At 38.9% G+C, this 12,078-nt stretch overlaps 1 protein-coding gene and 1 long non-coding RNA gene across 4 annotated transcripts in view; one reads left to right on the top strand and one right to left on the bottom strand.

Moving 5' to 3' along the window:
- Window positions 1–1,597, top strand: part of LOC106505102 — a 51,208-nt gene extending 49,611 nt beyond the window's left edge. Inside the window, exon 3 of one of the 3 annotated variants that reach the window (XR_002336128.1) lies at window positions 251–1,597. This is a non-coding gene — a long non-coding RNA (uncharacterized LOC106505102). The remainder of the gene's footprint in view (window positions 1–250) is intronic. The other 2 variants (XR_001299189.2, XR_002336129.1) reach the window with 2 other exon arrangements.
- Window positions 1–12,078, bottom strand: part of SMYD3 (SET and MYND domain containing 3) — a 751,923-nt gene that overhangs the window by 7,534 nt on the left and 732,311 nt on the right.

A 12,078-nucleotide genomic window follows, 5' to 3' on the forward strand; every position in this document is an offset into this window, starting at 1 on the left:
ATTATGATTTAACGTTGCAAACAATATAGCTTTCTTATTAATTTTTAATAAAAATATATTAAGCTTATCAGGGATCTCATATACTCTCTGCTATAAGCCTGAGGGAATCCATTAAAATGACTTCCCCAAGCAGGATTTAAATACGGATATAAATCAGAGGGAAAAGAAATGAATGCGTGGTAAGAACCTCTGGCATTAGATCACAAGAGGGAAGCAATGCAAGCAAGTTTTCTTACTCTGCCCACTTCAGGATGAAAACAGAGGAGGGACCGGGCAGTCCCAGCAGGATGGGGAAGCAGACAGACCTATGACACACCAAGCAGCTCCAGAGCCATGACCAGCCCCTGACAAGGAGCAGCAGAAGTCTCAAAGCCTGTGATGACCAGCCTGAGCTCACAGCAGCCCTGCTGACTGCTGTGCCCTGCACCTTGTAGAGGATCTGCTGGGAGGACCTGGCTTCCTGGGAGGCAAAACTTCCTTGAAGAAAACACCTCTCCATTCATTCACGAAATACTGTCTAGGCAGCTGTGATGACTAAGACCTGGCCCTTGCCGTGGGAGGGGTGCTGGCACAGCCAGGATTATAGCAGGGCAGTGTGTGATGGAGATGTAAGGTGCTGGGGGGCTAGAGGAGGGAGGGATCAGCAGAGCTGGGGCAGGGGAGTGCAGAAGGGGCTACAGATGTGGTGGACTCAGGTCTGTGCCTTCCATGGGAGTAGCTATTCCAGAAGAGAGCTGCTGCTATTTGCTGTGTTTAATCAGTCAATCCAGTGCATATTTACTGAGTACCCGAGGACCCTGAAGACATCCTGTCTCCTCCCTGAGCCCCTGTTTCTTCACTTGAATAATGAGGAAATTAGACTAGGTAAATTCTAGGGACAAACTGAGTCCCAGATACAGAGCTAAGAAGTACAGATTTGGGTTTTTTTCCCCTAAATACTGTGTTATTGATCTAATTTAATAACTCTATTGTGGTCAGAGAATTTACTTCGTATGACTGAATACATTTACATGTATAGAGACTTGTTTTATGGCCCAGAATATGGTCCTTCTTGGTATATGGTCTGTGTGTACTTGAAAAGAATGTGCATTTTGCTACTGTTGGTGGAATTTTACGTCAGATCCTGTTGGTTGATGGTGTTGTTAACGTCTATATCTTTTCTGTTTATGTCTAGTTTTGGTGGAGTTTTTTTATTTTTTATTTTTTTTAGGGCTGCACCTGCCGCATATGGAAGTTCCAAGGCTAGGGGTTGAATTGGAGCTGCAGCTGCTGGCCTGTGCCACAGCCACAGCAATGCCAGATCCAAGCCCCACCTGTGACCTACACCACAGTTCACGGCAATGCCAGATCCATAAACTACTGAGCAAGGCCAGGGACTGAACCATGTCCTCCTGGATACTAGTCGGGTTCATTACCGCTGAGTCACAATGGGAATTCCTGCTTTTGTCTAGTTCTGTCAGTTGTTGATGGCAGGGGCGGGGGGCGCGATATCCCCACCTATATCTGTATCCATAAGCCTATTTATTGTCTGTTTCTTCTTTCTGTTCTATCAGTTTTTGTTTCCCACAATTTGCAAATGGTTGTTTGGTGTATACACATTTAGGATTGCAAAGTATATTCTTCATAAGTGGACATTTTTTTCTCATTATATAATGACCTTCTCTGTTTCTAGCAACATTTGCTTTGCTCTGAAGCCAATATTAATATAGCCTCTCAAGCTTTCTTTTAATGTTTAGTGTTTTCATTATGTATCTTTTTCCATCCTCTTAGTTTCAACCTGCCTGTATCACTATATTTAGTTTCCTATAGACAGCATATAGCTGAGTCCTTAAAAAAAATCCACTGTAATAACCTGTGTCATTCAATTAGTATATTTAAGATAACACATATTTTTACATAGGTCACTTACATAATAATTAAGGTAGTCATTCATATATTAGGGTTTTAAGTTTGCCATTCTTTGGCCACACCAACAGAATGTGGAAGTTCCCGAGCAGGGGATGAAGCCTGCTCCACAGCAGCAATCCAAGATGCTTCAGTGACAAGGCCAGATCCTTGACCTGCTGCACCACAAAAGGACTACAAGTCTGCCATTGTTTTTTGGTTTTCTGTTTATTCTGGGTTTTTTGCTTCTATATATTTTTCTTGCCATTCTGGTAGATTACCACATTTTTTCGAATTCTGTTCTGTAATATTTTGAATGTATTCATTTTTATAGATTTTTTAAGGGGTTGCTCTAGGTCTTACCTTATATGTATGTGCATGTGAGTATATATATATGATATATGTAAGATACATAAGTGTGGGGATATATATACACACACACACATGTGTGTGTGTGTGTATCACTCTACTGGTGTCCTCATTTTACCAGCAAGGTAGCATTTTTCAGTTGCTGCTTTTAAGATATTTTCTTTGTCTTTAGTTTTCAGAAGTTTGACTAGGATGAATCTTGATGTGGATTTCCTGGGATTTTTCATATTTGGATTCACTTAGCATCTGGAATCTGCAGATAAGTTTTTATGTGTACAGGTCAGTGGCACTGTGTACCTTCACACTGCTGTGCATCCATCACCACTATCCATATCCAAAACTTCTGCATTATCCCAAACTGAATCTGTGTACTCCCTAAACAATAATTACCCATTCCTTCTCTCTCCAGCCCTGGTTACCACTATTCTACTTTCTGTCTCTGTTTTCAACTACTATGGGTACCTCATATAAGTGCAAGCATACAATATTTGTCCTTTTGTGACTGGCTTATTTCACTCAGCATGATCTCTTCAAGCTTCTTCTATGTGGTTTCACTTTTAAGGCTGAATGATATTTCATTGTATGTATATTCCACATTTTATTTATTCATCTATCCATGGACAATTAGGTTATTTCAACCTTTTAGCTATTTTCAATAATGCCTGTTATGAACACTGGTGTACAAATATTTGTTCAAGCCCCTGCTTTCAGTTTTTTTTGTGTGTGTATACCAGAAGTGGAATTGCTGGATCAAATGGTAATTCTATGTTTGATATTTTTGAGGAACTGCTATACTCTTTCCCCACAGTGACTGCTCAACTTTGCATTGCTGCCAGTAATGCAAAGGGTTGAGTTTTTCCACATCCATACCAACAACTTGTTTTTTGTTTTTGTTTTTGTTTTTTAACAATAGCTGTCCTAGGATATGGGTAAGATGTAACATCTCATTGTGGTCTTGGTTTGCATTTCCCTAATGATTAGTGATGTTAAGCATCTTTTAATATGCATTTTGGCTATTTGTATATCTTCTTTGGAGAAATGTCTATTCAAGTCCTTTGCCTATTTTTGACTTGGGCTATTTTGATATTGAAGTTTAGGTGTTCTGGATACTAATCCCTTATCAGATATGTGACCTGCGAATATTTTATTCCATTCCGTTGATTGCTTCTTTACTCTGTTGATAGTGTTCTTTGATGCACAAATGTTTTTAATTTTTAAAAAATTCAATTTTTCGATATTTTCTTTTTTGCCTGTGCCTTTGGTGTCACATCCAAAAAAATAATTGCCAAACCCAATGTCATGAAGCTTTACATCTGTTTTCTTCTAAGAGTTTTATAGCTTTAGCTCTTATATTAGGTCTTTAATCCATGCATTACTGTATCCTTTTTAAGATTCTTTTCCATTATATTTTTTAAGATTTTAATTTTTCCATTATAGTTGATTTATAGCATTGTGTCAATTTATACTATATAGCAAAATGACCCAGTCAAATATAAATATATATATAGAATACATATCTTTTTCTCACATTACCCTCCATCATGCTCCATCACAAGTGACCAGATATATTTCCCTGTGCTATACAGCAGGATCCCATTGCTTATCCACTCCAAATGTCATAGTTTGCATCTATTAACCCCAAACTCCCAGTTTATCCCACTCCCTCCCCTCTCCCTTGGCAACCACAAATCTGTTCTCCAAGTCTATGAGTTTCTTTTCTACTACAGGTATTGAACATAGTTCCCTGGGGTATACAGTAGGATTCTGTTGTTTATCTATTTTGTATATAGTAGTGTGTATATGTTAATTCCAAACTCCTCATTTATCACCTCCTTCCTCTTTGGTAACCATAAATTTGTGAGTCTATTTCTGTTTTGTGAATAAGTTCATTCTCTAAGATTCCACTTCAGGGATATCATATTTGTCTTTTGCTGTCTGTGCATGATAATCTCTAGGTCTGTGCATGTTGCTGGAAATTGCATTATTTCATTATTTTTAATAACTAATAGTCCATATATGAACCACATCCTCTTTATCCATTACTCTGTTGATGGACACATAGGTGCTTCTATGTCTCAGATATTATGAATAGCGCTGAGATGAACATTGGGGTGCATGTATCTTTTTGAATTATAGATTTTGTATTTTCCGAATATATGCCTGGAAGTGGGATTGCGAGATCATATGGTAACTCTATTTTTAGTTTTTATCAGGAATGTCTGTTCTGTTCTCCATAGTGGCCTCACCAGTGAGGGCAACACCCTTCCCACCAACGGTGTAAGAAGGTTCCCTTTTCTCCACACCCTGTTAAGCATTAATTCCTTGTAGACTTTTTGATGATGGCCATTATGACTGGTATGAGGTAATACCTCACTGTAGTCTCGATTTACATTTGTTTCATTATTTAGCAGCATTGAGCATCTTTTCATTGCCTATTAGGCCATCTGGATGTTGTCTTTGGAGAAATGTCTATTTAGGTTCTTTGCCCATTTTTTGATTGGGTCGTTTTTTTTTAATATTGAGATATATGAATTGTTTGTATATTTTGGAACTAAAGCCCTTGTTGGATACATTATTCAAGTATCACTTTTTTATATGGTGTTAGGGAAGGGTCCAACATCATTCTTTTGCATGTGGATATCTAGTTTTCCCAACATAATTTGTTCAATAGACTGTCCTATCCCCACCGAATGGTATTGGATGCTTGCCAAAAAGTTGTTTATTTGATATATATGTGAGAGTTTATTTCTGGGCTCTCTATTCTACTCCATTGCTCTATATAGCTGTCTTTATGTAGTAAAATTGGACATTAGAAAGTGTGAGTCTTCCACCTTTTTCTTTTTCAAGATTTTTATGCTGGTGGGGTCCCTTGAGGTTTATAGAATGGATTTTTCCACTTCTAGAAAAACGTCATTGGGATTTTGATAGTGATTGCACTGAATCTAAAGATTGTTTGGGTAGTTTTGACATCTTAACAATATTAAGTCTTTCAGTCAATACGAAATTTTAATCTGTTTATGTCTCCTTAAATTTTTTTTCAGCAGTGTTTTATAGTTTGCAGTGCATAACACATTGGTTAACTTAACTCCTTGGTTAAGGTAATTCGTAAGAACTTTGTTCAGAAAATTGCTATTGTGCCTGGAACTGTTTACTTAATTTCCTTTTGGGATTGTTCCCTGTCAGTGTATAGAAACACAGCTGACTTTTGCATGTTAATTTTATATCCTACTACCTTCCTGAATTTGTTATTGTTATTGTTATTATTATTTTTTGAGGGCCACATCCACAGTATAAGGAAGTTCCCAGGCTAGGGGTCAAATCGCAGGTGCAGCTGCCAGCTTACACCACAGCCACAGCAATGCCAGATCTGAGCTGCATCTGCAACCTACATACACCACAGCTCATGGCAATGCTGGATCCTTAACCCACTGAGCAAGGCCAGGGGCTGAACCCATCCCCCATGGACCCTAGTTGGGTTACCTCTGAGTCACAAGGGGAACTCCTGAATTTATTTTTTTTTTAATTTTGTGGAGTCTTTAGGGTTTCCTATAGTATAATATCATGTTATCTATGAAGAGAGATAATTTTACTTCTATTCAATTTAGATATCTATTATTTCTTCAAATACTTTTTCCACTCTGCCCTCTTTTTCCTCCTTCTGGGACTTCAATATTAGATCTTTTGTTATAGGTATGATGGGCCTCTGAAGCTCTTTCCAGTTTTACCTTTTTATTAGTCACTTTATCTATTTTTGAGATTAGACAGATTATATTGTTCTTTCTTTAGGTTCATTAATTAATTCCTCTATTTTTTACATTCTGTTAAGCTCAAATCTGTCAGTTTTGGTAATGTCAATTTTGGTATTATTTATCAGTGCTTAAATTTCTGTTCATTTCTTATTTATATCTTATATTTCTTTACTGAGATGATCTCTTTTTTCATTTGTTTTGAGGATGTTTCTAACTGCTTGTTAAGCACTTTTATGATGACTTTAAAATCTTTGTCAGATCATTATAAAATCTGTAATCTTGCAGTTGATCTATTGATTGGCATCTATTTTTTCTTAAGATTGAGATCCTCCTGATTCAGGACTTGGAGACAAGTTGGTGGAGTAGGAGGACTCCAGCTCATCTCCTCCATGAAAACACCAAAATCACAACTAAGTGCTGAACAACTATCAACAAAAAATACTGGAAACTACCAAAAACCAAGTATTTTATACATGAAGACAAAGCAGAAGCCACAATGAGACTGTAGGAGGGGCTTTTTTGCAGCATAAGCAAATCTCATACCCACTGGGTGAGTGACCCACAAACTGGAATATAACTATGTCACAGAGGTTCCCCACAGGAAGGAGAGTTCTGAACCCCATGTCATGTTCCCCAGCCTGGATGTCTGGCATCAGGAGGAGGAGCCCCCAAAGAATTTGGCTTTACATTTGGTGGAGCTTGACTGCAGGAGCTCCACAGGACTGGGGAAAATAGAGACTCCCCTCTTGGAGGGTGCACATGAGGTTTCATGTGCAAAGCAGTGTCTCCATAGGCATCTGGACCAGACCTACCTGTGGGTCTTGGAGGGTCTCCTGGGGAGGCAGGGGTTGGCTGTGGGTCATTGTAGAGGAAGGAAAATAATCATTGGTGTAAACTTTCCTGGAAGGTACCATTTTGGAAATGGGACCTGGCCCCACCCAACTGGGAAGCCTCAGGCCAAATATCCAACAGGGTGGGAACAGAGTTCTACACATCAGCAGACAGGCTGCTTAAAGTTGTGCTGGGCACACAGCTGCCTCTAAACACAACATGGCCCAGCCCACCAGAGGTACAAAACCAGTTCCACCCACCAGTGGGCAGGGCCCAGTTCAATGCACCAGGAAGCCTGGGCAAGCCCCTGGATCAACTTCACCCATCAGGGGACAGACACCAGAAATAAGAGGGGCTACAACCCTGAAGCATGTGGAAAGAAGACCACAGATTTACAGAAAGTTAGATAAAATGAGATGGCAGAGAAATATGTTTCTGACAAAGTAACAAACAAAAAGCCGTAAGAACAACTAAATACAACCAAGGCTATCCAGCAAGACTCTTGTTTGGAGTTGACAGAGAAATCAAAAGCTCTGCAGACAAGAAAAGCTAAGTGAATTCAGCACAACAGCCAGCTTTACAGCAAAAGCTAAAGGAACTTCTCTAGGTGGAAAAGAAAAAGCCACAACTGAAAATAAGAAAATTACACATGGAAAAGGTTACTGAGAAAAGGCAAACATATAGTACAGATAGGAAATCATCCATGTACAAATATGATATCAAAACCAGTAATCTTTGGAGCAGGACCAAGACGGTGGAGGAGTAAGATGTGGGGCTAACCTTCTCCCACAAACAAACAAAAGCATCTCCATGCAGAATGATTGGCACAGATCACCTAGAGAATGCTGGCCAAACACCTTAAAGCTCCACAAAGGGCAAGAAACCCTCCTCATAACTGGGTAGAACAAAGGAGACAAAAAGAGAGAAGAGAAAAAGTATTTAAAAAGTCAGGATGGAAGCAGCACTCCTGAAAGGGAGCTGTGAAGAGGAAAGGAATCTGCACCCTGAGAGGCCACCTAACTAACAGGGAGATCAGCCAGGATGGAGGGGAATCTCAAAGCATTAGGTTAAGTGCAGCAGCTGGACGAAGGAGGGAAAGCACAAAGAGGGCCTCACAGACTATGGGCATCACTGCCCCCAGACACCACAGCCTGAGATTCAAGCTCCAGAAATCAGTTTGGGGGGAAGAAGTGGGTTGGCTGTGTGTGTAGACAGCCAGAGGGGCTAGGGTGTGGTGTGCCATAGGTTGGGGGGCAGAGTGCCACAGCCGAGGAAGCCTGGGAGGCCTGGGCCCTCAGGAGAAGCAAGGTGCCATTGCTGGAGAGGGCAAGAAGAGGAAGGGCGGGACCACCATAGGATTATCCTTCTCTCTGTATGTATGGGCTCTTGGGAGGTGGGACCTTTTGCATGGGCTACAGGGGCAAACCACTGCAGCCATCTCAGACGCCAGAGGTGGACACAGCCTGCGGCCACTAGGGGTCAGTGACAGGCAGCACCTGCAGTTCCAATAACCTGAGAGGTTGATAAGGAGGGCACTGCAACTGAGAGCCACCCATTGTCTTACTCACCTGGGAACGAACATGCTCTGCTGCTGCCACTGCCAAAGACTCTGGGCATGGCCTCCACCTACCTGAGCGTCACTGGACTTCCTAAGGCCATGCAACCAGGAGCAGCCTGTGCCACCTCCCTGTGGGTCCTCACCACTGTCAAGGGCCCAGCAACCAGGCATGGGCTACAGGCCTTACCCACAGCCTCCATCTTCCTGGAAGCATGCACATGCCATATGTGGGCATACCCCCATCAAGGGGCCAACAGCCTGAATGCACTGGGGAAAGACAGAAAGCATCCAAACCAAAAGCAGCCCTCATGTCCCCACCCCACCCCCAAAAAACCAGTAAGCCCTACAAGCTACCTAGGTGTGCTCCACATAAAAAACAGCCCTTTTCCAAGACTAAAGTACATAGTTGCTTTCCCTAAACTCAGAGAATAAAATTATAAGCATAATGAAGCAGTTCAGGAACCATTCCCGGTTAAAAGAACATTTCCCCTGAAGGAACAAACAATGAAATAGACCGCTAGAGTCTATCAGACTTTGAGTTAAAAAAGAAGAAAGTGAAAATACTGAAGGAATTAAGAGTAGATATGAACAGTAATGCAGATTACTTTAGAAAGGAACTAGAAGTATCAGGAGAAGCCAAGAAAAATTAGAAAATTCTTTTGCAGAGACACAAGCTGAGTTGCAGGCACTGAAGAGCAGAATGAATAATGCAGAGGAACAAAGAAGTGACCTGGAAGATAGAATAATGGAAATCACACAATGAGGACAGCAGACAGAATACCAAATGAAAAAACAAGAAAGCAATATAAGACATTTAAGGGATAATATAAAGAGGGCCAATCTGTACCTAATTGGGATTCCAGAAGGAGAAGAGAAAGAAAAGGGGATTGGAAATATATTTGGAGAAATGATGGCTGAAAACTTTCCAAAGCTAAAGAAATGGGTATCAAGATACAGGAAGCACAGAGGGCCCCAATAAGTTGACCCAAACAGACCCACACCAAAATATATTAATGGCAAAAGTTAAAGATAAGGAGAGGATTTAAAGGCAGCAAGAGAAAAACAAACAGTTAATTATAAGGGAACCCCCATAAGGCTATCAGCTGACTTTTCTACAAAAACACTAACAGGCCAGAAGCAAGTGGCAGGATATATTCAAAAACGTAAAAGGGAAAAATTTATGGCCTAGAATACTCTACCCAGCAAAATTATCATTTTAAAATAGAAGAAGAAATAATTTCTCAAACAAACAAAAACCAAAGAGTATGGCAAAACTAAACTCATTCTAAAGAAATACTGAAAGGTCTCCTATAAATAGCAAAGAATTAAGAAGATAAGGATGGATGAAGTCATAGCTGGAAAATAATTACTTAAGCCAGTATACAGATCTAAATTGGGGAAAAGAAAAAAAAAAACCTATTTGTAAAAGTGACAATAAACACAAGGAACAGAAAAATCAAAATCATAAAATGTGGGGAAGAGAAAGCAAGAAAATCTTTTTTTTTTTTTTTTTTTTTTTAGAATATCTTTGAGCCTGTGACTATGGGCTTAATTAAAGCAAGCAGATATAGGAGGGGGTTAATATGCAAAACAGCAACACAAATCAAAACCAAAAAACACATTCACAAAAACTAAAGAGAACACAGTCATAAAAGGAAATCATCCAATCAAAAAAAGAAAGGAACAAAGGAAAAACTTAGAACCAACTGGAAAACAAGGTTTAAAATGGCAATAAATACATTTTTATTGATAATTACCTTAAATGTCAATAGACTGAATGCTCCAATCAAAAGAGACAGAGTGGCAGACTGGATAAAAAAAATAAGAGCCTACAATATGCTGCCTACAAGAGATTCATCTAAGGGCAAAGGACACATATAAATTGAAAAGTGAAGGGATGGAAAAAGATAATTCATGCAAATAGAAATGACTAGAAAGCAGGAGCTGCAATAGTCATAGCAAACAAAATAGACTTTAAAACAAAGGCCAGAAAGACAAGAAGGACACTACTTAATGATAAAAGGATCATTCAAGAAGGGGATATTATACTTGTCAGTATACATGTGCTAATATAAGAGCACCCAAATACATACAAAAATACTAACAGGTATGGTTGATGGGAATGCAATAATAGCAGGAGATTTTGAACAAACCATACACATCAATGGACAGGTCCTCTATACAGAAAATCAATAAGGCAACAGAGATCCTAAGTAACACAATAGAACAGTTAGACTTAATTGATATTTTCTGGACAGTACATCCACCCCCACCCCAAAGAATATACATTCTTTGCAAGTGTACATGGAACATTCTCAAGAACTGACTCAATACTGGGGCACAAAACTAACCTCAACAAATTTAAGGGTATAGAAATTATTTCAAGCATCTTCTCTGACCACAATGGCATGAAACTAGAAATCAATCACAGGAAAAGAAATGAGAAAAAAAAATGACTACATGAAGACTAAACAATATGCTACTAAAAAGCCAGTGGGTCAACGAAAATCAAAAGGGAAATTAAAAAATAACTCGAGACAAATGACATTGAAAAACAACTGTACAAAATCTATGGGATGCTGCAAAAGCAGTGCTTAGAGGGAAGTTCATAGCGATACAGGCCCTCCTCAAAAAAGAAGAAAAATCTTAAATCATCAACTTAACCTACCACCTGAAAGAATTACAAAAAGAAGAACAAAGAAAACCTAAAGTCAGCAGAGGAAGGAAATCATAACAATCAGAGAGGAAATCAATAAAATAGAGATTTAAAAAATAGAAAAAAAGCAGTAATACCAAGATCTATTTTTTTGAAAGGGTAAACAAAATTGACAAAACTCTGATCATACTCACCAAGAAGAGACAGAGAGAACCCAAATAAGAAGTAAAATAAAAGAGAAACCTCATTGGATGCTGCAAAAATAATAAAAAAGAGTACTATGAACAATTAAATGCCAATGTATTTGACAATCTAGAAGAAATGGACAACTTTCTAGAGACTTACAGCCCACCAAAATTGAATCAGGAAGAAATAGATTGTCTGAATAAGCCCATAACTAGAAATGAAATTGAATATGTAATAATAAAAGAAAAACACTCCCTAAAACAAAAGTCCAGGATCAGATGGCTTCACAGGCAAATTCTACCAAACATACAATGAAGAACTTATACCCATTCTTCTTAAACGTTTCCAAAAGGTTGAAGAAGAAGGAACATTCCCAAAGACATTCTATGAAGCCACATCACCCTAACACCAAAACCAGACAAAGAAACTACAAAAAAAAAAATTATAGGCCAATATCTTCCATTAATATGGATGTAAAAATTCTCAACAAAATCTTAGCCAACCGAATTCAACAACATATAGAAGATCATACAGCACAACCAAGTGGGATTTATCCTACATTCACAAGGATGGTTCAACATTTGCAAATCAATCAACATCATACACCACATTAACAAAAGTCAGAACCCACATGATCATCTCAATAGATGCAGAAAAAGCATTTGGCAAAATCCAGCATCCATTCATGATAAAAACTCCAACCAAAGTAGGCAGAGAGAGAACATAATAAAACATTAATATCTTAACATAATAAACATTATTATCTTAACATAATAAAAGCCGTGTATGACAAACCCACAGCCAATATAATATTCAACAGAGGAAAGCTGAAAACCTTTATGCTA

This window comes from Sus scrofa, chromosome 10 (genome assembly GCF_000003025.6).
Source record: "Sus scrofa isolate TJ Tabasco breed Duroc chromosome 10, Sscrofa11.1, whole genome shotgun sequence".
NCBI classification, from domain to species: domain Eukaryota; kingdom Metazoa; phylum Chordata; class Mammalia; order Artiodactyla; family Suidae; genus Sus; species Sus scrofa.